Source organism: Apium graveolens, chromosome 2 (assembly GCF_009905375.1).
Source record: "Apium graveolens cultivar Ventura chromosome 2, ASM990537v1, whole genome shotgun sequence".
Lineage (NCBI taxonomy): Eukaryota > Viridiplantae > Streptophyta > Magnoliopsida > Apiales > Apiaceae > Apium > Apium graveolens.
The window spans coordinates 203231544-203255929 of record NC_133648.1 but is presented as its reverse complement, the minus strand read 5'-3'; positions in this window follow the sequence as shown (position 1 = coordinate 203255929).

Here is a 24386-nt window from a genome sequence, read left to right as displayed (position 1 = left end):
AAAATGAGGTCAATCAATATGGCCTCCAAAAGATAACTACGGTTATCCATTTTTCTTGCCTAATTTGGTAACGATAACAAGGATGTTCTGGAACATATTGGTCGTGTTCAACGTGAACTTCTTCTTAATAATTCCTTATTTACTTTTGTTGTTTATCTCAACAGTCACCTCGATGCTGGGATATCTTTCATACCTGGCGTCTCCCTTTCTAGGTATCGAGCCACCGGTCTTACACTTCACATTCTTGAAGGTCACTTCCTTCATCCAATTTTCCTAATTTCTTACTTCCTTGTCTCCTCAGTCTATCCGCGTCTCATTATTTATCCTTCGAATTATCTCAAGGTTTCCTCGAATCCTTCCAACTTACAGGGGATAAAATATATGTATCTCTTATGCCTTCAACCATCAATTTTAACTCATGATGAATCACCCTCATCCTGACGAATGCATACTTTTCTATTTCTATTGCTACGAGTCTTTAGGGTTTCCTCATACACAACTCCCTTATCATACCTCAAACTCTATTGCCTTTATATTCCTTTCCACTTCAGTTTCTTTTTAGTTTCCTTTCTCTTATCATTATTTCATGAACCAACACAACATAGGCATTGATTTCAAGCATCCCGTCATTCTGGATTCGTGTCCTCAGAACGAATCTTGATAACCTTTACAACTTAGATTCATAATTCATCATACTCGTCTGCCTTTGTTCTGGCTCTAAAGCTTTTACACTATCTCCATAACCTTGGGAAGTACTTTCCTGAAAACAATTGACTAAACTTAAATCAGTTTATTATAATCTCTTGCTCCGTGCCTTCCTTGGCCTTTCACCAGCGGGTGGCCTCTCTCTTAGGAGGGTAAGTGACAAAACAGTCTTTTGTGATTCGTTAATCATTTAGAATCTCAAATGATTCCTATATTTCCGATCCCGCGTTAGGACACTCTATCGGATCCATAATCTGATCTCCAATAAGTAATAAAACATCATTGCGTTGTTGCTCCTCAACCTCAGGGTTCGGAGTCCCGCTACCATATACGATAACAAACTACGCTTCTATCACGATATTTATAAGGGTTCCCATAAGGGTTTTAACTGTCAGTACTACGTTAGGTAGCCCGACTATGAACTTGGCAAGAGTTCTTATTATCTTAGTGAACTTATTATTTTAACGTCACATCATCTCTGAGGTTTATAACGCTTGGCTCTGATACCATTTCTGTAATACCCCAAAATCCAGGGTCGGGGATCCGGGTTATCACGAGTTCCATTTCCCTTAATAACACCCAATCTTAATAAATAATCAACTATTTTGTACTGTGACCCCACAATAAACACACACACCACAAGTTATAGTCTCAGAGATGAATATCCAAAAAAATCACAAGTCATTTTATTCCACAATTATAAGCCAATACACCTTAAAAGGGTTTCTGAATAAATTTACATTTCTTTTCCATTATTACAATTCATAAATATACATAAATCTGGTTCATCAATAGTTGAAAACCTATCCTATTGGTAGCTCCTACCTCAGCTACGGCGGCATCAACGCTTCCAGAAAACTGCGAAACATTTTCTAACCGCTTGCGAATTGGAAGCTTGGTCCTGTTCATCTTGTCTAGATGATGTTGTGTGATGAAAGAAGAAAGCAAGGGTGAGCAACAAGCCCACCAAAATAATATGTATAATGATTTACAATATATGAGCATTCTCATAGTACTCATGAAAGTCTTGGTCAAGAAGAAATAAACCAAGTTGATATCTTAACGCGACCAAGTCGCAAAATATTCAGTATATATATATATAATTTTCACAATCTTTGAAATCCTCTGACATGTATAATATACACAGAGTTCCAGTTTATAACTGTATAAAAATATCGTTGCAAGGTGATCTCATATATCCAACCTTGTCTCAACGTTTTTCTGAAAATCTTTGTCATGCATAAGATAATCATTAACTAGATATAAGTTTAAAAGATGAAGTTACAAGATACTCCAATATACTTATATCTTTTCCGAATACTACTTGAACTACCACCGTTCAAGTTATAATTAGTTTCAAAAGTTCATCACACTGATGAGACTACAAGATAAGATTGAATAGATTCAATCTTTGAAATATCATTAAATGAAATGAAGTTATGATATACTTCATTAAGTCCCGATATATATATCCACATATATATCTCTTCATACATTTCCTGAAAACCTCTGTCATGTAAAGTATGAACAGAGTTTGTAACATCCAATGAATTTTTGGAAAGGAAAAGAATTGTGGCATAAACCCGGTATCTTGCTGATCAGGCAAGGATACTAATAAGTAACCTTTTTCTACTGTAGATGGATGAATTCCTCACCGGTCATCACCCAGGCCGCATTAGGACCTCGCGCTAGACCGTTACCCGGCCACTCACGCGTGGATGGACTGTCACCCAGCCTCTTACACCTTCATAGACCGTACCCCGGCCTGTCGCTTATGCCGACTTAATTAGATGGACTTACTTCCCGAACATTGGGCAAGTAATCAAATTGTTTTTTCAAAACAGCACCGTCATGCTGACGTCAGCGTAGGTTTCTGGGCGCGAGAAGCGCGTGGGCGCGTGGGCGCGCATGGGCGGAGTTCTGACACGCACCTGACAGCGCGTGTGCGCGTGGCCGTGCGTGGGGGACCTTGTTTCGGCGCGTGAGGGCGCGTGCTAGCTTAGATTTGGGCGATTTTGGTGCCGTTGGATTCGTCTTTTCGAGACGCTTCTAATGGTATATTATATGATATTTTATGAAATTGTTTCGAACTGTTTATAGCTGACAGAAGTGTTTTAAAGCTGTTTTTGATCATTTGAATTGCTTTTCAGTGCTTCATGTGATACATAGAGATGTATATTGCTTAGACTAATATACTAGATGATGTAACATGCCTACCTTGATGTTTATTCATGTTTATATATGTGATATATGCTTAGTTTATCATGAGATGATAGATTTAGGTGAACTTAAATGAACATAAGGCGTTTGTTAGACAACCTAGTATAGTGAAATTGTTTCATAACCTTAATAATAATATTATGAATACAATCATGAGATTCTTGTGTTTATGAAACACGTAATTGAATATGAATTTTCAATATAAGAGAAAGGAAGATTCTGTCAACAACAGATTTCTATCTGTAAGAAAGGGTTATTAAGTGACGCCTCTTGACAATGCTCAACCCGATCTGGGAATCATCTGATTATTGATTATTGATTTGAAATATTTAATTTAAAAGGAAGAATCTCTTTATAATATGATTATGATTGTAATGTAATATAATCCCTCTAAAATTAAATAATATCAAGTAGTAATTGGCCAATGATACAACGGGCTTGTGTCGGTCATAGCCTTCCAACATGATAGAAAAGTAGTTCTTATTTTTGAATCATTGTCGGTTCGTGCTACAGCCGAGGGCTTTGATTTCGAAATAAGAAATACTTGTCTATTACATAGAGATGTGTACATTGAATAAGAATCTAAAGGTCGGTACGTGCCACAGCCGTGGGCCTTTGGGGACTGATTCAACTGTACGGAATGTTGGGTTAGACTTGACTTATAATATTGAGTTTGTCGTGCCACAGCCGTGACTCAATTATTCAAGAGGCTAAAGTTTGATTAGGGAATAACATTAGATGTAATTGACAAGAGTTGTCTGCCTATTGAACATTACATGGCGGTTCGTGCCACAGCCGGGATTATGTAATGGAATGTAGGATCCCTATTCCCACTAGCATTATGAATGGTTAATTTTTCACGTAGGGGGTTAAATAAATTAGGTAAACTAGTGGGAGCCACTTATGAATAAAGACCCGATTCATATAGTGTTTTAAAATGAAATCGAATATTTGCTAAGTGTTGTTATGTGTTTATCATTAACAGATTTACAATATACATTATGTCTTCTGCACTATCACTCAGGAGCATACTGGATGCTCACAAATTGATTGGTCATAATTATGCTGACTGGCTTCGAAACTTGAGAATTGTTCTCAGGATTGAGAAGCTGGAATACGTGATTGACTCACCTAAGCCTACTGAACCTGCTAGCGATGCGCATAATGATGAACATGTTGTGTATCGTAAGTGGATAGATGATGCAAATGTTGCTCAATGCATCATGCTAGCTTCCATGAACATTGAGCTACAGAAGCAACATGAGCATATGGATGCTCACACTATCCTCATGCATCAACAAGAGTTGTATGATGTGGCAGGGAGGACAGCTCGATATGAGATATCGAAGGAGCTGTTCGGTTGTAGGATGTCGAAGGGATCATATGTGAATGACTATGTACTTAAGATGATCAATTTGATTGAACGTCTTGGACAACTTGGTTTTGCCATGGATGGGGAACTGAGCCAAGACTTGGTCTTGCAATCGCTTCCGAGTTTGTTCACGCAGTTTGTTGTGAACTTTCACATGAATAAGTTGGATGTCAGCCTGCCTGAACTCCACAACATGTTGAAGACTGCGGAATCGAATTTTCCCCTAAGAAGAGTTCTGTTCTTCTAATTGGTGAAGGTTCCAATCCTAAGAAAAGGAAGAGGAACTCTTCCAAGAAGAAGAAAGTAGGTGAAGAAAAGCCGGTTCCACCAAAAGTTGAAGACCCCAAGAGCAAAGTTGTTTGCTTTCACTGTAACAAGATGGGGCACTAGAAGAGGAACTGCAAGGTTTACCTTGCAGAATTGAAGAAGAAGAAGGGTAGTGAGACTACCGCTTCTGATTCAGGTATGTTCATGATAGAAGTGAATATGTCATTAAATCAAATTTCTACTTGGGTATTAGATACCGCATGTCTGCAATTTGTTGCAGGGACTAAGGAGAATTAGGACTCTTGAGGAAGAGGAGGTGATTCTATTGATGGGAAATGGAGCAAGAGTTGCTGCTGTAGATATAGAATCATTTCATTTTCATATGCCTACGGGCAAGACTATTGTTTTAAATAATTGTTATTTTGTTCCCTCGATTGTGAGGAATATCATTCCCATGTTAGACTTGGCTGGATTTTCATTTATTATTGAGAATAATGAATGTTCTATTCTTAGAGATAATATTCTTTATGGATGTGGTGCTTTAAATAATGGTCTGTATAAATGTGACATAATTTACTTCAGATTGAACAAACTAATAAAAGAAAAGGGATGATGAAAATCTCACTTCATTGTGGCACTGCAGTCTCCATTTAGTAGACATGGAGAGAGGGTTGCAAATTTGCTAGGAATGGTACACACAGATGTATGTGGACCAATGTCTAAGCAAGCCATGGGTGGATTTTCATACTTCATTATTTTCATGGATAATAGATCTAGATTCGGATATGTGTTTGATGAAACACAAGTCTGAAGCCTTTGAAAAGTTCAAAGAATATAAGTATGAAGTGGAGAAACAAACCAAACATAGTATTATAATTCTTCGATTAGATCGAGGTGGTGAATACTTGAATGGAGAGTTTCTGGATTATCTCGAAGTAAATGGTATAGTCTCCCAGTGGACGCCTCCAGATTTGTATCTGAAAGGAGAAATCAAACTTTGTTAGACATAGTTCGGTCCATGATGAGCTATGCAAATCTTCCAGTATTCCTATGGGGTTATGCATTGGAAACCTCAGCATATTTACTGAATAAGGTGCCTTCCAAATCTGTTCCTCAAACTCCGTATGAGATATGGAAAGAAAGGAAACCGAGTCTTAAACACGTTAAGATTTGGGGATGTCCAGCTTATGTCAAGAAAGTTGACCCAGATAAGCTGGAATATCGATCCGTAAAATGTAGTTTTGTGGGATATCCTAAAGAGACTTTAGGGTATTACTTTTACACCGATCATCGGGAGTTTGTCTCCAGACATGCTACCTTCTTGGAAAAGGAGTTTATCCTTGAAGGAAACAGTTTGAACTTGATGAAGTTCAAGAAGCACAAACTACTACGGTTCAAGTGGAAACACCTGTTCTGACTGAACAACCTTCTGTAGAACAGCCCATTCGTAGGTCAGGGAGAGTGTCTCGCCAACCTGAGAGGTAATATGGCCTTGTCATTAAGAATGACAATGAGTTGTCGATCATTGATGATGACGACCCTGTGACCTATAATGAGGCTATGAGTAGTGTTGACTAAGAGAAATGGCATAGTGCCATAAAATCCGGAATGAAATCTATCTATACGGGATACGAAAGAATGATTAGAGAAGATGGGCAGGTGGAGACCTATAAGGCCAGGCTTTTGGCAAAAGGATTCAAACAAAGGCAATGGATTGACTTTGATGAAACCTTTTACCTGTAGCCCTGTTAAAATCAGTTCGGATTTTGCTTGCGATTGCTGCTTACTACGACTATGAAATCTGGCAAATGGCCAGATGGTTTTTTTTCCAAGGGAAATGAAAACCTAGTGTGTAAGCTGCTGTGAACCATATGTGGTTTAAAGCAAGCTTCTCGAAAGATGGAACATTCGTTTTGATGAGACAATCAAAGAGTTTGATTTTATCAAAAACGTAGATGAACCATGCGTCTACAAAAGGGTTAGTGGGAGCGCGGTAACATTTCTTGTATTGTATTGAAATAGAGTTGACACACATAAAAACATAGCAGACCCACTCACAAAGCTACTTTCTGAAAGTCACTTTGATCGTCATAAAGACAAGATGGGTATTAGATACCAGAGTGATTGGCTTTAGTACAAGTGGGAGATTGAAAGGAATATGTCCTAAGTCCAATCATGTATTAGGATTTAGGAATAACTTTTATGTAATCTGTTTTGATTTCATTGATATTAATAAAAGACTTGTTTTGTTTTTATTACGGGCTCTATCTATTTAAGTGTTTAAATAAGATATATCATAGTTTAGAGTAAAGCTTTTATGGCTTATGATGAGATCATAATAATGAGACCTAAAAGATGATAACTCTAAACTTAAATAGTTCCTGATCATAGGATTACTAACAGGTAATTAATAATCCGTAAAGATCGGTACATACTATGCTTGCTTCATTATGAAGGATGTCTGTTCTCATAGACATTTGTGTGGTGACACTATAGCTAATATGTAGGTGCTTATTATAGAATAAGTTCACTGAACATGACTCGCACAGCTGAACAACTGATGGAGTTCACTCACGTGTCAGCAGTTGTTCACATAGTGATAGTTGTACAAGTATCCTTAGACTTGAGGTCATCATAGTCATCTTGTGTACACTGAACTATGCTTTGGTTTAGTTCTTAGTCTCCAGGGACAATTATATAACACCCCCAGATCCGGGGTCGGGGATCAGGGTTGTCACGAGTTCCATTTCCCTTAATAACACCCAATCTTAATAAACAATCAACTACTCTATACTGTGACCCCACACTAAACACACACACCACAAGTTATAGTCTCAGAGATGAATATCCAAAAAAAAATCACAAGTCATTTTATTCCACAATTATATGCCAATACACCTTAAAAGGGTTTCTGAATAAATTTACATTTCTTTGCCATTATTACAATTCATAAATATACATAAATCTGGTACATCAAAAGTTGAAAGCCTAGCCTATTGCTAGTTCCTACCTCAGCTACAGTGACATCAACGCCTATAGGAAACTGCGGAACGTTTCTTATCCGCTCGCGAATTGGGAGCTTGGTCCTGTTCATCTTGTCTATCTGATGTTGTGTGATGAAAGAAGAAAGCAAGGGTGAGCAACAAGCCCACCGAAATAATGTGTATAATGATTAACAATATGTGAGCCTTCTCATAGTACTCATGAAAGTCTTGGTCAAAAGAAACGAACCAAGTTTGATATCTTAATGCGATGAAGTCGCAAAATATTCAGTATATGTACATATATACTTTTCACAATCTTTGAAATCCTCTGACGTGTATAATATACACAGAGTTCCAGTTTATAACTGTATAAAAAATATCGTTGCAAGGTGATCTCATATATCTAACCTTGTCTCAACGTTTTTTCCGAAAATCTTTGACATGCACAAGATAATCATTTACTAGATATAAGTTTAAAAGAAGAAGTTACAAGATACTCCAATGTACTTATATCTTTTCCAAATACTACTTGAACTACCACCGTTCAAGTTATAATTAGTTCAAAAGTTCATCACATAGATGAGACTGCACGATAATACTTGAATAGATTCAATCTTTAAAATATCATCAAAATAAAATGAAGTTATGAGATACTTCATTTGATGCAAACATCATTTTGAAAACTTGACCCTGCCAACACTCAACAATCGCCCAACCGTAGCCTTTCTATCGAAGAGCTCTGGGTAGTGTTGCAGAAATATCCAATTGGATGATGAACTCATTACGGGAGTTTGTCGCGCCAGGAAGACCACTTACGATGATCAGTCGTAGTAGTACAACCCCACCATTTTCTACATGTAGAGGAGAACCTGTCGGATTTACTTGTCAACCGAACACTGGACTCCTAAGGAATGGACCGTCTTAGCGGAACTTCCAGGCCATTATGGGCCAATTGTTATTCCTAGAGGACTAACAATGAGATTTACAGAAGGGGGGGTTGAATGTAAATCTCAAAACTTTTTCAAGTTTTGAGAAGTTTATTAAAGCAGTGTGTTCTAGATGAACAAGTGTATGAATTGCTTTGAGCTAATGCAGACAGATATATATTCAAACACAAAATGTAAAGAACACAACAAACTTTAAAAACTTTTCTGGTGGATTTGTTGTTCCACCAGAGATGGTATATTAGAAAATCTGTGTTCAACAATGTTGATCACAGCTGCATCCTAGTACAAACTAGATGAATTTTCTCTCAAGATATTTCTTAACAGCTCTGGAAAAATCTCTCTCTAATTACTAGCTTCTTCTTGGTTTATATATTACCAAGTGTACAAGTGAAAAACAATATAAAATTACAATAGTAAAATAAGTTCTTCACTTGCTTCTTTTCCTGTTCACTCAAGTACTTTGTTGACTATTGCAACTTTGTACTAAAGAAGAACGACTGCTTTTTCTGTTGATCCTGAAATTCGGCTACCACATCTCAGGTTTTCTCTGTCAACCCACGTGCCTCTGTTTGTAGGTACAACTACCACTTATCAACGGCTAATTAGCAGAACATCCGTTGAAGCTTTCATCCGTTGATGACTTCATCCGTTGAAGGATGTTATCCGTTGAAGCTTTCATCCGTTGATGCTCTCATCCGTTGAAGGATGTTATCCGTTGAAGCTTTAGAGACATCCGTTGAAGCTTAGCTTCTCATCCGTTGAAGGTCTTTAAGTCATCCGTTGATACCACTTCATTTATACAAAATTACAAGGCATGAAATATTTACAATTGGCCTTCCTATCTGCATATCATCTAGTAGTCAACATGACTCATAGTTTCTCTCAACTTCTAAGAATTACAATTTTAAATACAGAGACTGAAATATGCTACAATACTAGACTTATTTCTAAGTAAAGCTACACCATCAACGGATAGCCAAAGTGGTCTTATCCGTTGAGGCTACAGACACTAAATTTCTACTTAAGTGTTTTGTTAAACATATCATCAAACTAATGCACATATATTCCTAACAATCTCCCCCTATTTATGTCTATAAGAACTGTAGGCATAAATTCAGGGTTAACTTGATGATAAAAAAACACTTAACAAATATTTGAATTGAAACTAAGTAGAAATATAAAAAGTGCTGCAAAAGTGTATGTACTAGGAGGTAATTGAAGATTTACAGTATTTCCAAGGGTGCTCCTCTAGCCTGAGCAAATCATCATTTTCTTCTTTGTTCCCTGGTTTTCTTTCCTAGCCCTTTGTCATTTTCCTCAATTTGGAGTTGGAGTTGTCTGAAGAATTCAGCTTCATCTTCATCACTGATATCCAACTTAGATTGCATTTCCTTGAGAGTTTCATTGCTGGCAATCTTGAGTTGGTCTTCAAGTCTGAAAAATCTTCTGACTCCTTTGTCATCTCTAAATTCCATCAACCAATGAGGTGATTTGTGAATTTTAGTTCCCCTTTCTTGTATGAGTAAGGTTCTGGGCAAAGCATTTGGTTCCCTCCAAGTCTTCCTTATGTTGGCAATCTTGTTGAGAATTTCAGTCTTGGCTGTTCTGGTAAAGCCAGAATCCTTTTTGATGGTTGAAAAGACTCTGATCAAGGTAGAGTAGCCTTCATTTAGAATCCTGTAGAGAGGCCATGTTCTTTCCCCAGCTCCCTTATATCCGAAAACCAATCTCTCTGGTAGCTGTCTGTAGGCAGCTATTCCCCTTACTTCCTCCAGCTCATCCAGATAGAGATTAATGTCTGAAGCTTCTTTTATGTCACAGATGTGAACATAATCATCTTTAGAAATGGGTGGCTTAGGGTTAGGTTTTTGTTTTTGAGTGAATTTCTTAGAGGTTAGGGGAGGTGTAGATTTAGATTTTCTTTTCTGTTTCTTTGGTAGTGGTATATTGGTTACAAAGGTAGGCAATGTGATGTTGTCCCAATCAATAGGTTCCTCTTTTGGAATGATTGGTTCACCATGGATATTTATAGAGGGATCAGCAACAAAAGGTTCAGGTATGGAAGGTAGTGGTTTAGATATAGATTTGGTATCTTCAGGGTTATCTTCACTCCTTCTGTGTGCCTTGGCCTTTCTTCTGTTTCCCTTCTGCCATTCCTCTCTTTCCTCCATATTTTCACCAAATATGCTCCCAAGAACCTCATCTAAGTTAGCAATCTTTTCTTCACCCCTGACTTCAATTCCTTTCATTTCTTCAACTTGGCTTGACTTTAGCTGTTTTTCAAGCTTTGCTTGTGCTCTTTTGTCAGCCTTGAGTTTTACAGCTTCTTTCTTCAACCTTCTGGTTTCTTCCCTTTTAGCCTTTAGAAATTTGGGATGTCCTTGCATCACACAGATACTCTTTCCCTCTCTATAGATAAAGGCCATGTTCATTCTCTCACCCTTGTCCTTGGTCTCCTTCTTCTTTATGATGCTTGCACTTAGAACTTTGTCTCCATCAGGTTTTGGAAGAGGAAAGTCTACTTCCTTTATCTGAGCAAAGTCTAGGGGATTCTTTGTGGAGTCCATACTGGATCTAGTGTTAGGCTTTAGAACCATAGGTTTTAAATTCTTGAAAGAAGTCTCTCCAACCTTATTTCTCCCTACTGGCTTGAGCTCCATGTTGATTGGTTCAATCTTTGTGCTAAATTTCACAGATGTTGATTTATTTTGTGTAGAACCAAACACCAATTGTAACCTTTCATCAATTTTCCTCCATTGTTCTTTCATTTGTATTTCAGCTGCTGCTAGCTGAATCAAATCAATTCCATCAGGTTTTCCCTTGATTTGAATGATTGGAGAGGTAGTGATGGCAGGAACTAGCACTTTAGATATCTGAATCTTTGTAGAGGGCTCTCCTTCCCCTTCCCTTTTATTCTCCCCCTTTTTGTTATCATCAAGGAGAGGGGTCAAGCCTTGTGCTTTTGCCAGCTGCATTAGGAGATTGGTTTGAGATTGTTGGTTGAGAAGAAGGGTGGCCACAGAGTCTTCAATTCCTTGAACTCTGTCTTCCAACTTGGCCAGCCTTTGTTCAGTAACTGATTCCTTTTTCAATCTCGAAACCAAGTCCTGCAAAGTACCATAGGGCATGACTGAATCCAATTTTTCTGAAGTGAAGGATTTCAAGTCAGCAATATCTTTCCTGAGATCATCTAGACTCATATTTTGCTTTACTTTCTGCAACTTCATGAGATGCAGTGAGTCCAGGTGAGCTTGGAGGATAGCCTTGATATTTGCATTTGAAGTGTTCTGAATGGCCTGTTGAATAGTGATGATTTGTTTGACCAAGTGGACATTGAATTCACCTGTTCTATGCTCCTTAGTCAGGGCCCATTCAGGTAGATTAGGAATGGAACTAGGGTCTTCATCTCCCCCTATGTTCATGCTTCCATCAGAAGAAATAGAGTCATCATCATCAGAATTTACTCCAAATTCCTCAGATGGCTCACCAGCTGTAGAAGGCATCCTGTAAATAGCAGCTTTATCCCTTTGAAGAGATTCTGTTGTGTGCACTAGATGTAGTGTCCTTTCTGCCTCCTCATTGCCCTGAGCAGCCAACATTTGATAGGCTGTCACAGGATGAGTAAAAGTGTCAGCATCCAAGGAAATGTTATCAATTACAGCTTTGTAATGTTGCTGAAATTGTCTTTCCTTTTCAGCATCATCCACAATCATTGACTCATGAGCAATGGCTGGTTTCACCCTTGTATCAACTGTACCTGCTTTTCTCTCTTTTTCTCTATGTTCTTGCATCAGGGGCTCCCCCTGGCTCACACATCTCACTCCCTCACCTTCACCTTCTAAGGTGGTACTCCACTCACTGACTTTTGCCATGCTGGAAGAAATAGCATGCATTTTTATGCTCTCAATCTCTCCTTTTGCCTGGGAGCAACCCAGCCTCTCACTCAAATTTTCACTCCCTGCCCTCAATCCTAAAAGTGATTGCACAGTATTCATGTCTTCTACACTTGGAATCATTTCAGTTATTTGTGTAGAGACTATCAACGGATGTGGAATATCCGTTGAAGTTGAAACTGTTGTTATCAACGGATAACTGCTGTTAAGCTTATCCGTTGAAGAGCAACCACTTGTCAACGGATGAGTGATATCCGTTGAAGAAGGAAAAGAAGATGAAATTGAAAGTGATATAACTGTTGAATCTGTATAGATTGATTTGATATGTGTTGATACAGATCCTTCAATTATATCTGAAAGAATTTGCGGGTGATCCAACAAATCATCTAAAAGATGATGATCACCTGTATTTGAGTGGGGCTCCTCCCTGAGTTGTAAAGAGGGAGAATCAGGAAATGATGGGAATAACATATCCACATCCAGAGATGGTGAAGAAGTATTTGGTGATTGATGTGTAGTTATTGTGAGAGAATGGGGCTGTGACTCCACATTTATTGGAGTCACATCAAACTGAGTTTGAGAAGGCACAGAGACAGATGGATGTATCTGTGCAGTGTGTGCACCCTGTGTGGAAGATTGGGTTCTAGCCTTCTTTCTTCTAATAAAAGCTTTTGTAGGTGAGTGTTTGGCTTTAGTGTCCCTCCCTCTTTTGTTCTGTGTTCCTGGTTGGGAACTCTTTTCAATAGTAACATCCTTTTGGGAGGATGCTACTAGGGATGTGCTAGAAACCTTTTCAACCACCACAGCTTTTTGAGAAACTGGGGCTTGGCTAGCTTGGGAAGCACTCAACTCTCCTTCCTTATCCTGGGGGTTTCTTTGATGTTCACCCCTCCCCTCACCACTCACACCCTGATCACTTCCCTCAGGGTTAATGGTTGTTGTTACAACTGTTGTCTTTTGAGAAACAACAGAGGTGGTTTTCTTTGTCTTGGATTTTGAAAGTTTAGATTTGGTGACCTTGGTAGAAATCTGTTGGGGCATTGACACAGATTTCATGGCCACACTAGAAGATAAAGAAATAGAGGGGTTGGAAGAAGTAGGAGTTGTAGAAGCAATTACCTCACCTACCTGGGGTGCATTCATGATTGGTAAATATACCAATTGCACACTGCTGTTGAGATCCATTCTCAATAAGTCTGCAAGAACTTTTTTCTCTTGTGCCCAGCACTTGAGTTTATTATTCTCATTGATAATGACTAAACCTTCAGCAACATGGTTAGCCAATAACATAAAGAATCTAGCATAATAGATGTTATTAGGTCTATTAGCTTTGTTACCTAATCTAGTACCTAATTCTAGCATCACATAGTTGCTAAAGTTAAAGTACCTGTCAGAAACAAGCATATAGAACATATTAACAAGAGATGAAGTTATGGCATCAAAATTACTAATTTTCCCAGAGAAAACCTTTATGAAGGCATCCCCAAGAAAACTCCATTCTTTCCTAAGGCCTTTTCGTCTAATACCCCCTAAATTAGCAGAGTTAAGAGAGTAACCTATGGAATCTAACATGCTGGATACATCACTATCAGTGTGTGGTGTCATGGCATTGTTCTCAGGTAATTTAAAACATGCTTGTAAGTCATCACAGTTAATACAGTGATTTTTACCTTTGAGAGTGAAGGAGATAGTCATATCCATGGAGTTGAACTCAGCAGTTGTCCAAATCTCCTCAACTACTTCACAGAAAATCGTTGGGGCTTCCAGCATTGCATAGCTAAGTTTACAGTTCTTGATGAAGTCCATCATTTTGTGATAATCTGAGTGGGCTTCATTCTTTTCTACCAGAGCTATGAAATTGTTCTTCTCGTAGATGAACCCAGATTGAGACATAATCTTCACGACTGGTGCCATTGTTGTGAGTAGAAATTGCAGAGAATAACTTGAAGGTTTTGCAGAGAGAAAATGGTAAATGCTTGAAATTCTAAGAAAGCGTAAAGTAATAATGAACAATCAGAAGGGCCTATATGCTTTCAAAGAAAAAGAAATAAATAAAGGATTAATCAATAAATAGGTGTTAGTGAATTTCAGCCGTTTAAGAATAAACTGTAAGTATTCTAATAACTACCTTTAAAACCAATATATACAGATGTATGTATGGTATCAACGGTTAAGAAAATAGAATCAACGGCTGTGAAACACCTCAAACGTCTGATGTGACATTTCAACGGATAATGTAAATTGTCATCCGTTGAAAGGTACTTCAGCTTTATCCGTTGACGGATAAAAGTTCCAGAGATATACTTGTCTTTCAACGGATAATGAATATCCGTTGATAGAGCAATTTTGACTTTCAACGGATAGGGAACATCCGTTGATGGAATAAACTTTGTTAAAAGTCAAATTTGTTCTAGCAACTAATATATTTCAGGCTTCACATCAAATTGCAAAGAAGACATGAATTTTAAGAGTAATTAAGCATACCTAGCTCACTTACCAATCTTGTGAATGTTGATTCATCAAGTGGCTTGGTAAATATGTCAGCAATTTGTTGTTCACTTGGAACAAAATGTAGTTCCACTGTACCATTCATGACATGCTCCCTGATGAAGTGGTACTTAATATCAATGTGCTTGGTCCTTGAGTGCTGCACAGGATTCTCTGTTATGGCTATGGCACTTGTGTTGTCACAAAAGATAGGTATTCTATCAACATGAAGTCCATAATCAAGGAGTTGATTCCTCATCCATAACATTTGAGAACAGCAACTTCCAGCAGCAATGTATTCAGCCTCAGCTGTAGAAGTAGAGACTGAATTTTGCTTTTTGCTAAACCATGATACAAGCTTGTTTCCCAGGAATTGGCAGGAGCCTGTTGTACTTTTCCTGTCTATTTTGCAACCTGCATAGTCTGCATCTGAATAACCAATTAGATCAAAGCCAGATTCTCTAGGATACCAAATTCCTAAATTTGGTGTACCCTTGAGATATCTGAAAATTCTCTTGATAGCAATTAAGTGAGACTCCCTAGGATCAGCTTGAAATCTAGCACACAGACATGTAGCAAACATTATATCTGGTCTGCTAGCAGTTAAATATAAAAGTGAACCAACCATGCCTCTATAACTTGTAATGTCCACAGACCTTTCAGTCTTATTTAATTCAAGTTTGGTGGCAGTGGCCATGGGAGTTTTTGCAGATGAACATTCCATTAAGTCAAACTTCTTTAAAAGATCATGAATATATTTAGTTTGACTAATGAAAATTCCATTACTAACTTGTTTAATTTGTAAACCAAGAAAATAGGTTAGTTCTCCCATTAGGCTCATTTCATAATTACTTTGCATTAGCTTAGCAAACTTTTTACAAAGTTTATTATCTTTAGAACCAAATATTATGTCATCTACATAAATTTGAACAAGTATACTAGAGCCATTAACATTTCTAAAGAATAGAGTTTTATCAACAGTACCTCTAGTGAAGTGATTCTCCAAAAGAAATTTTGATAATGTTTCATACCAGGCTCTAGGTGCTTGCTTCAGTCCATAGAGTGCTTTCAACAGATAATACACATAGTCTGGAAAATTTGGATCTTCAAATCCTGGAGGTTGACTTACATAGACTTCTTCCTCTAATTTCCCATTTAGAAATGCACTCTTGACATCCATTTGATAGACTTTGAAATTGGCATGGGCTGCATAGGCTAGAAAGATTCTGATAGCTTCAAGTCTTGCAACAGGAGCATATGTCTCATCAAAATCTATTCCCTCTTGCTGAGAATAGCCTTTAGCAACCAATCTGGCTTTATTCCTTATGATAATGCCATTTTCATCCATCTTATTTCTGAATACCCATTTTGTATCAATAGGACTCTTGTTCTTTGGTTTGGGTACCAGCTTCCAAACTTGGTTTCTCTCAAATTGGTTTAGCTCTTCCTGCATAGCTAATATCCAATCTGGATCCAATAAGGCTTCTTCCACTTTCTTAGGTTCCTCCTGAGATAGAAAACTACTATACAGACATTCATCTTGAGTAGCTCTTCTTGTTTGCACTTTAGATGATGCATCACCAATGATCAGTTCAAAGGGATGATTCTTGGTCCATTTCCTTTGAGGTGGAAGATGAGCTCTAGATGAGGTGATCTCAGTATTGTCATGATGTGAGATAGAGTTTTGATTAGTTGAAACTCCCCCTGAGTTGTTGGTCCTTTGCAGGGAACTTGGAGTTCCATCAATTAATGATGTAAATTGATTATCAGTTGATGAGCTATGATCAACGGATGCTTCATTAAGTACTTCAACGGATGATGCACAATGTCTTTCAACGGATGCTGAATTTTGTGCATTATCCAGGAGCAAATTTTGTATTCCTTTTGAAGTGTCGTCTCCATCAATCTCTTCTTCACTATCATCACAATATATTTCAATATTGTCAAATTTGAGTCTCTCATAATGTTCCTCATCTGTTAGTCCATCAATCTTTTTATCATCAAACACAACATGCACAGATTCCATAACAATGTTGGTTCTTAGATTGTAGACCCTATAAGATTTTCCAGCTGAATAACCAACAAATATTCCTTCATCAGCCTTTGCATCAAACTTCCCTTTATGGTCAGATTGATTCCTCAGTATAAAACATTTACATCCAAAGACATGAAGAAAGTTTAGAGTTGGTTTTCTTTTCTTGAACAACTGATAAGGAGTCATGCCTTTAGCTTGATTGATCAAAGAAATATTTTGAGAGAAACAGGCACAATTAACAGCTTCAGCCCAAAAATATGTTGGTAACTTTGATTCTTCAAGCATTGTTCTGGCAGCCTCAATTAAAGATCTGTTCTTTCTTTCAACTACCCCATTTTGCTGAGGTGTTCTTGGAGCTGAGAACTCATGCATGATTCCATTTTCTTCACAGAACAACCTTAATGTCAAATTCTTGAACTCAGTTCCATTGTCACTCCTGATGTTTCTTACCTTCAAGTCAGGATGATTATTGACTTGCCTGATGTGATTGATAATGATTTCACTTGCTTCATCCTTTGATCCAAGAAAACAGACCCATGAGAACTTTGAGAAATCATCTACAATCACTAAGCAATATCTTTTTCTTGCTATTGACAATACATTGACTGGTCCAAACAAATCCATATGTAGCAGCTGTAATGGTTCATCAATTGTTGTTTCAAGCTTCTTCTGAAATGATGCTTTCCTTTGTTTGCCTTTCTGACAAGCATCACACAGACCATCCCTTGAGAATTCAACAAGAGGAATTCCTCTTACTAAGTCCTTTTTGACTAGATCATTCATTGTCTTGAAATTCAAATGGGATAGCTTCTTGTGCCATAGCCAACTCTCAACTGAACTTGCTTTGCTGAAGAGACAAGTAATAGATTCTGCATCTGTAGAGTTGAAGTCAGCTAAGTACACATTTCCTTTTCTAACTCCAGTTAGAACCACTTTGTTGTCTTTCTTACTAGTGACAACACAGGCTTCAGAATTGAAGGAAACTGTATTCCCTCTATCACATAGTTGACTGATACTCAGTAAGTTGTGCTTGAGACCATCAACTAATGCAACTTCTTCAATGATGACATTCCTTGTTGAAATCAAGCCATATCCCATAGTAAACCCTTTGCTGTCATCTCCAAAGGTTATGCTGGGGCCAGCTCTCTCTTTAAACTCTGTGAGCAGGGAGAAATCTCCAGTCATGTGTCTTGAACAGCCACTGTCCAAGTACCATAGATTTCTTCTATTTTCCTGCACACCACAAAATCAATCAATTTGATTTTGGTACCCAAGTTTCCTTGGGTCCATTCTTGTTAGCCTTTCTCCTAGACTTCATTCCTCCTGCATCTTTAGACTTAGGTGAGTTTGAGTCAACCTTGGTCTTAGATGTGGTTGGTTGACGTGTAGGGTTAGTCACAACATTATCCAGCACATTTATAGAATTATTAGGCATGGATTGTGCATACATGTTATTCCACATTGGCATATTGTATGGCAATTGAGGCATACTGAATGCAGCAAGATAAGGATTGTTAAAATATGGCATGTTTGCAAAATGTGCATAAGGATTTTGTTGAGACATAACAGGCATAGCATGTAGAGGTGATACAGACATGTTAGGCATGGAAGAGGGTACAGTTATGGGAGATTTCTTAATAGATTTACAATTAGCAGATAGATGATTAACACTACTACAATGCACACAGCTTTTTCTAGGAGCATACTTATCAGGTGTGTAATTGTTATGTTTGTTAACTCCTACCTTCCCATTTCTGTTGGATTTCCTTTTGGATTCCTTTTTATCCTCAACCATCTTGAGCCTATTGTTTAACTGTTCTAAGGTCATGTGCCCTACATTCACCTTTCTGACATCTTTGGATGTGCTTGCTTCTTCTTTGACAAAGTTCTTTGAAGTTGAACCAAACTTTTTGTTGAGTTTCTTTAGATTTTCTCTTTTAGAAACATCTGCCTGTTTTAATTGAGGAACCTTCAACGGATGTTCCTTTTCTTCCTTCAACGGATAACTTTCATCATCCGTTGATTCCACATCCGTTGACAGCCCATCAATTAATTCCAGTTTCTTTTTATTTTTATCCCAGGCAGTTTCACAGAATGATTCAATTCCTTGGACTTTGGCAATTTGAGCACTTACATCCCTAGATGTTTTCCAGGCTTTAATCACCTCTTGCTCTTTCTCTAATTGATTGGAAAGTATTTCTACTTTCTTAACAGATTCAGCTAGTTCATTCTCAACAGATATACAATGCAATTTGGTTTTCTCTAGGTCAATTAACTTATTTTCTAACACAGTATTTCTATTGCTTAAAAACAGATTGTTCTCTTTGATCCTACTATTTTCTTTAGCAAGAGATTTAAGAGACACACGCAAATGATACAATTCAGTAGACATGTCATTGAAAGCATCATTGCACTCTTCTTTAGTAAGCTGTGTTAAATCAGTAGTGATTACCTGATTGCTTGATGAACTAACTTCGTTTTCTTCAGAATCAGCCATGAGAGCAAGGTTGACATAATCCACATCTTCATCCTCTTCATCTCCATCAGCTGCCCAGTCCTTTTCTTGAGTAATGAAAGCCCTTTCCTTCTGTTTGAGTAGATCAAAATATTTCTTTTTGTAATCTACTTGTTCAAATTTCTTCTTTTCAGAGGTTGGCTTTCTGCACTCACTTGCAAAGTGTCCACTTATACCACAATTAAAACACTTGAACTTGGATTTGTCCACCATGTTCTTATAGGGTTTAGTGGCTCTAGTGTTTTTCCTGAACTTCATCTTTGCAAATCTCCTGGACAGAAATGCAAGATGCTCATCAATACCATCAGAGTCATCTTGACTGGAGTTGTCTTCATTTTCAGCAACTTGCCCTTTACCCTTGTCTGATTCTGGATTTCTTACACCATCTTTGGAGCTTGATGTAGATCTCACAGTTTCTTTTCTGCATTCTTTCTCATTTTCAGCTACCAATGCAACTGAACCTCCTTTCTTTCTCCCCCTCTCCAATACCTCATCCTGTTCCAACTCTAGTTCATAAGTCTTCAAGATTCCATATAATCTTTCAAGAGTAAAGTCCTTATAATCCTGAGAGTTTCTTAAGGAAACAGTCATGGGTTTCCATTCCTTTGGTAAGGATCTCAAAAATTTAAGATTTGAATCATTCACCTGGTACACTCTACCATATAGCTTCAGTCCATTCAACAGTTTTTGGAATCTATTGAATGTGTCATTTAAAGATTCATTCTCTTCAAAATGAAAGTACTCATACTGTTGAATGAGAAGCTGCATTTTGTTCTCTTTTACTTGTTCTGTACCTTCACACAGCAGCTGAACTGTGTCCCAAACCTCTTTGGCAGTTGAACAATTTATCACATTATCAAACATATCCTTGTCAAGACCATTAAACAAAATGTTCATAGCCTTCTTATCCTTGTGGACTTCTTCTGTGTCTTCCATTGTCCATTCTGCTCTAGGTTTTGGAATGGATTGACCAACAGCAATTGTGGCCGTAGCAACTGTGGCTACTTTGTGGGGAATGTGAGGACCATTCTCAATGCAGTTTACATAACCTTCATCTTGGGAGAGTAGATGAAGGTGCATTTTCACCTTCCAGTGGTGATAACTGTCTTTGTCAAGAACTGGGATCTTTACTCCAATATCCTTCTTACTCATCTTTGTTAGATTCCAAGATCTTTAAACTCTTTGTGTGTCAAGAGCTAGCTCTGATACCAATTGTTATTCCTAGAGGACTAACAATGAGATTTACAGAAGGGGGGGTTGAATGTAAATCTCAAAACTTTTTCAAGTTTTGAGAAGTTTATTAAAGCAGTATGTTCTAGATGAACAAGTATATGAATTGCTTTGAGCTAATGCAGACAGATATATATTCAAACACAAAATGTAAAGAACACAACAAACTTTAAAAACTTTTCTGGTGGATTTGTTGTTCCACCAGAGATGGTATATTAGAAAATCTGTGTTCAACAATGTTGATCACAGCTGCATCCTAGTACAAACTAGATGAATTTTCTCTCAAGATATTTCTTAACAGCTCTGGAAAAATCTCTCTCTAATTACTAGCTTCTTCTTGGTTTATATATTACCAAGTGTACAAGTGAAAAACAATATAAAATTACAATAGTAAAATAAGTTCTTCACTTGCTTCTTTTCCTGTTCACTCAAGTACTTTGTTGACTATTGCAACTTTGTACTAAAGAAGAACGGCTGCTTTTTCTGTTGATCCTGAAATTCGGCTACCACATCTCAGGTTTTCTCTGTCAACCCACGTGCCTCTGTTTGTAGGTACAACTACCACTTATCAACGGCTAATTAGCAGAACATCCGTTGAAGCTTTCATCCGTTGATGACTTCATCCGTTGAAGGATGTTATCCGTTGAAGCTTTCATCCGTTGATGCTCTCATCCGTTGAAGGATGTTATCCGTTGAAGCTTTAGAGACATCCGTTGAAGCTTAGCTTATCATCCGTTGAAGGTCTTTAAGTCATCCGTTGATACCACTTCATTTATACAAAATTACAAGGCATGAAATATTTACAATTGGCCTTCCTATCTGCATATCATCTAGTAGTCAACATGACTCATAGTTTCTCTCAACTTCTAAGAATTACAATTTTAAATACAGAGACTGAAATATGCTACAATACTAGTCTTATTTCTAAGTAAAGCTACACCATCAACGGATAGCCAAAGTGGTCTTATCCGTTGAGGCTACAGACACTAAATTTCTACTTAAGTGTTTTGTTAAACATATCATCAAACTAATGCACATATATTCCTAACACCAATATAATAAGGCTGGGCCGGCGCCACTCGACCACTTACGCCACTCCTAGTTCAGATGAAATCCATGACTCTGAAACGTAAAGCTCGTCCCCCCTTTCCCCAAGTAGAAACTTGTTGATACGGCTCCACCAAGAAGTCGTATCTAGTTGGAAAGGAAAACTCACCGATATTTCCCAGGCGATGCCTGTTAATGGATTAACTTGTTCCAAGAATTTTACTTCCCGAGTGTTGGGTAAGTAATCAAAATTCTTTTATCAAGACAGCAACCTTGTTGCGAATATAAAACACACTACGGAGCCGGATCCCTCAGGTTTTGAGCGAGTATTTAAATCCCCTTCGAAAGGAGGATCTTAAATATAAAAATGAGTTTTGGGGTCCGCTCTAACTTTTAAAAATCATTTTGAAGACTCGCAAAACATTTTTGAGAATGTTCGGAGTGATGCTGATTTAACAAAATAAATCAGTCCCAATATATTAGAAAATATCTGAATATTATTATTTAAATAATATTCCCATAAAGAATAATCTTTATAAAAATAATTGAAGTAGAAGTTTTAAAACTTATACTTGAAATGAATATTAAACAACCAAAGATATACTTATACGAAAGTACTATCTTTATTTGAATAATCAAAAGTGAGTTTGATTATCGACACCTTATTCTTTAATAAAATAAAGAATATATCTCAGCAAATAATCGAAGTCATAGATCCTCAAATGAATATTCAAATAATATTCAATAAATAAAATAAGCTGAGTCATAAGACCTCGAATGAATATTCGAAATAATATTCAATAAATAAATAAGCTGAGTCATAAGCCCTCGAATGAATATTCGAAATAATATTCAATAAATAAATAAGCTGAGTCATAAGCCCTTGAATGAATATTCGAAATCATATTCATTAAACAATATAAAGTTATCGAATAAACCTTATTTGATTAATAGTTTTGAAAACTATAACCATATATATATAAATATATATATATAAAATCTACTCGGGATCCTCGACTCCCGGTTTTAGAAAATGTTTTCACCTTTGGGTCCCTATACTAAGGGTATATATGCAAATTACCGCTATTCTCTAGCATAGGTATTATCAACTGAACCAACAAATATATATGGCAAGAATACGAAACAGGCATGCATATGTACCATATCACATGCTACAATATATCGCAAGAATTTGCTAATTTAACCATCATGCATCTATCACAAGATAATGCATATACAAGTGTATACATCACAACAACAGTATAACGGATAAAAAACTTGCCTGAGTGCTCCCGGATAGACTTAAGCTTAGAGTGGGTCCTATAACCTATGAATAACAACATAAGTCAAAATTAGACCCCGGTCGCTTAAGAAACTAGACTTTAACCATTTAGAGTCCTAACGTTCGCTTTCGCGCTTAACGATTTACTTAAGTCGCTCGAGTACCCTCGGCTCCACCATTTTTAATAAATTAACCATTACGAGTTTTAAGGCGATTCTTTCGCAAATGTCTTACAACTGCCTATTACACCTTACATAAATGTTTCTTACCCCAATTAGTCATTTAAGGTCCTTTACCAAGGTTTCAAAGTAAGGCGAGGGGTAATGGTTCGTTCGCGAAACGTCGTTACTTAAAACGGCCGTTTCTCCTAAACCGTACATCGGAATCAAACGAACCACATATCAAAACGAAGCTCGTAACATGAACTATCTAAACATGGCAATGGTAAAAACCTAACAGTGAGTTCAAGGGTTCTGATGTTAAGAACAAAAACAGTCTAAGGTAAATCGGGCATTACGACGGTTATGTTTACGCGATTTCCCAAAATTTTACTTAACCAATTCAACCACCAATCAATCCCAATTCACAACCCAATCAAAACTCCATCCATACCATACTATAACAGCCCCAACAAATCAATATTACTAATTCATACTTATTTCTCAATTATGAACTAAGAGTTTACTTAAGTTCATTGACTAATAACCAAGATTTCCAACTCCAAAAATATCACAAAATCAACCAATCTCTAAACACACCATATGTAATAACCCCAATTTTTGGAAATTTTTAAAACCTTTATGAATAGTGATTTTGCAGATTATGCTGAATGAGAAAACTTTTCATGCCACACTATGTAGGGGTTCTGTTATTGATCTTCTGGGATATTATTAGTACTCTATGTGGTATATAAGTGTATGTAAAGATCGTCAGAATCCAATTCCGAACACTTTGATTTTTCCCAGAAATCCACCAGATACAGAAAGAAGTGAGTATAAGGTAACAGGATAAATAAGATTTAAATTCAAGGATTTTAAGAGGGGATCATAAAAAGGAATATAAAATATTGAGGAAGGTTTAGGGGAACCCAAGTGATAAGATCCCGGATATGATTCCTCAAACGATAAACGAGAACGAAAGTTAAGTGAACCGTATAACAGATCAGCGGTCATTAGGCAAGCAATTAGGAGTTAATCAAGGAGGTTAGGGATGATGATGTCATCAAACCAACAAGAAGAAGACAAGTGTAACAAGATGACCTAAGCTTGATGACCTAAGCATGACAAGTGGGAAGGATTGGTTGGTTGATTGTGAGCCACACAGTTTTCACCATGGTAAAAATTTAATTTAATTTCAAGACAAAAGGAAGCAACCAACCAACAAATATCATAACACAAATACA